Below are 4,113 nucleotides of genomic sequence, written 5' to 3'. Positions count from 1 at the left end.
GACGGGCACTTGATCAAAACCAAGTGGTGAGCAGCCCAAGTGCATACTGCCTGAAAAGGTGGGACATGCAGAGCAGACCTGTGCTGGTTAAGGACGGACACACAGACTTCAAAACTGACAGGTCAGATGACAGGATTAAGGACCTTTTGTGCTAATTTAGGACCCTAACCAAGATTCCTACTTAGAAAGATGACTATTCCATCTGTGTAGGAGGCCCTTGCAGGCCGAGATAGAGTTTTACTTAGCCAACTGTTCTAGATCTTCCCCAGCACGTGAACAAAAAACGATCAAGACCACAAAGCTGTGCAGCAGAGAGCCCATCTCAGGAGGTTGTGAAGACTCTCAGAGCAAAGTAAGCAAGTACCCACCACTATGCCAGAGAAATCTTAATGCATCCATGAGAACCATCTGCTACTATGAATAGGTGGCAAAATGAACCTCTAAGTAGACGCTCGTTCCCTTGCTGACTATACTTGCTGAATAGAGACCAATTAAATTTGGACAAATTATCTGGCATTTTTATTTAAAATCATTTTGGTTTAAAAAAACCATTCTCGTTTTAAGTGATTTTTTAATTTTTTTATTTTTTATTTTTAATATTTTATTTATTTGACAGAGAGAGACACAGCGAGAGAGGGAACACAAGCAGGGGGAGTGGGAGAGGGAGAAGCAGGCTTCCCACCCAGCAGGGAGCCCGATGTGGGGCTCGATCCCAGGACCCTGGGATCATGACCTGAGCCGAAGGCAGACGCTTAACGACTGAGCCACCCAGGTGCCCCTTAAGTGATTTTTTTTAAAGGTTTTATTTATTTATTTGAGAGAGGGAGCGCGTGCGTACATGCATAAGTGGGGGTGGGCAGAGGAAGAAGCAGGCTTCCCACCGAGCAGGGAGCCCAATGCGGGGCTCGATCCCGGGGCCCCGGGATCATGACCTGAGCCGAAGGCAGACACTTAACTGACGGAGCCACCCAGGAGCCCCTGATTTAAGTGATTTTATTTTTTTTTTTATTTTTATTTTTTTTTAATTTTTTTAAAGATTTTATTTATTTATTTGAGACAGAGAGAATGAGAGACAGAGAGCATGAGAGGGAGCAGGGTCAGAGGGAGAAGCAGACTCCCCGCCGAGCAGGGAGCCCGATGCGGGACTCGATCCCGGGACTCCAGGATCATGACCTGAGCCGAAGGCAGTCGCTTAACCGACTGAGCCACCCAGGCGCCCGATTTAAGTGATTTTAAAAAGTCCTTCTTCCTGACAATGTTCAGGTTATAGAGCCAATTACCTACTACTTGCACTCCTAGCTTCTGATACTATGAGAAGTTATTTCTCATTTCGGTCTGTGACCCTTTGTCTCTGTCCCAGCAGCCAGAAGCCCTCTTGCCCGTCAGAGGCTCCAGGCCTGTCGTTTGATTCATCATTAAACAAATGCTCACTGAGCCCCTACGTGTCAGGCACTGGGGACACGACGGCAAGCAAGACAACAACCCCGCCCTCACGGAGCCCACACAAGCAATAAACAGTGAGGTGCGTGCAAGGTGCCACTGAGTGCGGAGCCCACACAAGCAATAAACAGTGAGGTGCATGCAAGGTGCCACTGAGTGCAGAGCAGAGCAGAGGCACGGGAGCGGGGAGGAGTTATGCCGTAGACGTGACCTTGGATGGAGACCAGTGAGGCGAGGAAGAAAGCCAGGAGGTCTTGGATCTGGAAGGAGGGAAGCAGGTCACTCGGAAATTGTTCCCCACGGCTGTGCCAGAGCCGCGAGGACTGGAAGGGGCTCTCGCTCGTCTGCAGTGGGAAAGTACAGGCGTGACCTGTACTTGAAATGAAGGCTAGTGGCGCGGCGGGATGAAGCATGTCTGTCTGGTTAGGGTTCAGCCCGAAAAACCGAGCTGCTAAAAGCGTAACAGGAATAAGGGAAGAACCAGGACTGGAGGTGGGAAGTCAGAGGACCCGGGGAAGGCCCCGCTGGAGCGGCCCGGAGTTCCGGCGCAGGTGGGCTGCTCAGAGCACACAGGAAACTCCAAGAAGCACCGTGCCCAGCCATCCTGCAGAGGGGCGCCCACGGAGAGGGCGCGGCTCTGCAGAAGCTGGCTGGGGCTCCTGATGACAGGCAGGGCCACAGGCCAGCGTGGTATTTGCATCCACCGCTCAGCACCTGTCTCGGGATGAGGGTCAAGGAAGGCGGGACAACAGGGAAACAGCCCCGAATGTGTCAGACTTTTCCTGCTCCTGTCTCGAGTTCCCCTTCTGCACTTGCTGAATGCGAGCTTGTCGCAGGGACGTAAAGGAGCTCCACGCCCCACCTGCGTGTGCCTGTAGCAACCACCCCTGGGACACCCCGGGAAGGCTTCGTGGAGGCTCTCAGACTGGCTGCCAGACCACAACCGGGCGGCTTTCAGGGAAGGTGCCCGTGGTTTGGATTTGGTGGGTGACACGCCGGAGGCGTGGGGTCAATGACAGCTGGGAGCTTGCAGCTCCAGTTCCACGGAACTGAACTTGGCAGGTCCCCGGGCTCCTCAGACAGTAGAGGTGACCGAAATCTTCAGTAATCAGCACTTTGAATGAAATGTCATGCTGTTCGAAATCTGCCCGCTGGTAGGTTCTGGCTCCCTCCCACCCGACTGCCCCGATCAGACACGATAATCGTGCCCGCCGAGCGTCGCGCTGCAGCAGGTCTCGAGTCCCCGTACAGCTGGAGAGAGGAGGACTCGGCCACGGAGTGTGTGCGCTTCCACCTGCCGCACGGTAAGACCGCTTGTGCTCCACCCAAAACACACTGGGAGCATCAGCGGTCCGCATCCTCGAGCATCCTGCCTGTAGGTCCGGGCACAGCTCGCTTCGGGCCGGCCTCCCAAGGCTGGTTTTAGGCTGTTTTTATCCCTGTCACAGTCAACACTGACGTTGAAAGGGAAATGGCCAGTCTCCAAATGATGTCAATCATCCACTCTTATCACTAACAGGCTGAGCATTAACCCAGATGTGCATGTTTATTGGTAAGTTGTGTGCTGACCTAATGTACTGATCTGCACATGAGAAAATGAAACTTTGAAGGGTAAGGAAAACAAATATAAATGAGGCTCTCCTATTTCCTTTCCAAACGCCAACGAAGGTCTTGGGTTTTGGCACAAGCCCAACCCCCAGGTAAGTAAATAGGCCCCAATGCAGGCAGTTTTTAAGACGTACAGAAAGGACCCCATTTGGCTGCAACGTAACAGCCAGGTGTCTTAAGATTCCGTTAGAAATAGCTTCGGCTGTGACCGCAGGGTGATACCATGATGGCATTTGGTGAAGGAACGCAGGAACACTGGGACACTTCCTTGCCCGGTGACATTCCCTGGGTTTGCCAGGGGATCCTCACAGAGCCAGCAAAGGAACACTCTCTGAGCTGAGCTGCAGGCAAGGCCTCCTCAGGGCCTCCCTGACTCCAGACAGCCGCTCTGTGGGGATCCAGACACGGTCCCCTTCCTCCAGGGGAGGCAGCGCCTCGTCAGAGCGCAGGGCCTGGGGAGTGCGGCCCGGACTCCAGGCCCCGCCTCCTGTTGGCGGCCAGGTCCACCTGGGGTGGCGTGATGGGACCCCAGCTGCGCCCACGGGGGCGAGCGGGGAAGCAAAGACGCTGCTGATGCGGGACGCGCCCAGAGCCCGGGTGGTGGCTGCTCCTTCTGGTCCCTGAGCCCATGAGTCCCCTCGGGGCGTCGGCATCTGAGCGATCCAGCAGCAGCACCCAGTCAGCACTCGGCAGCCCCTCCTGGAGGAACTTTCCTTTCCCGGTTTACTCCCCAATGAAGCCTTTCTCAAAACTAAAGCATTTCTCGGGCAATACACTAACCACGTAACATCCTGTAAAAATGGAACCACGTGCCAGGAGACCAGGCAAGGGGGCGGCAGGCGTGGGGCCCAGCCCTCCGCCTGACCCTGGGGCGAGACTCACCTGCTGCCTCACCTGAGTCGCTAACCACCAATAAATGACAAACGCTATCTTGACAATGAAAAGACAAATGTCCCCTTCTCACAGGCACTGAAATAACACAATTTCAACGTACTCCCATGGCGACGCCACGCTTCTAGCTGCTCAGGCCCAAGACCACACATCCCCAACTCCGCTCGCTCTTCA

This window comes from Leptonychotes weddellii, chromosome 8, assembly GCF_054177405.1.
Source record: "Leptonychotes weddellii isolate Sample4059 chromosome 8, ASM5417740v2, whole genome shotgun sequence".
Taxonomy (NCBI): Eukaryota; Metazoa; Chordata; class Mammalia; order Carnivora; family Phocidae; genus Leptonychotes; species Leptonychotes weddellii.
The sequence above is the reverse complement of the archived record's forward strand: the minus strand, read 5'-3'. Positions refer to the sequence as shown.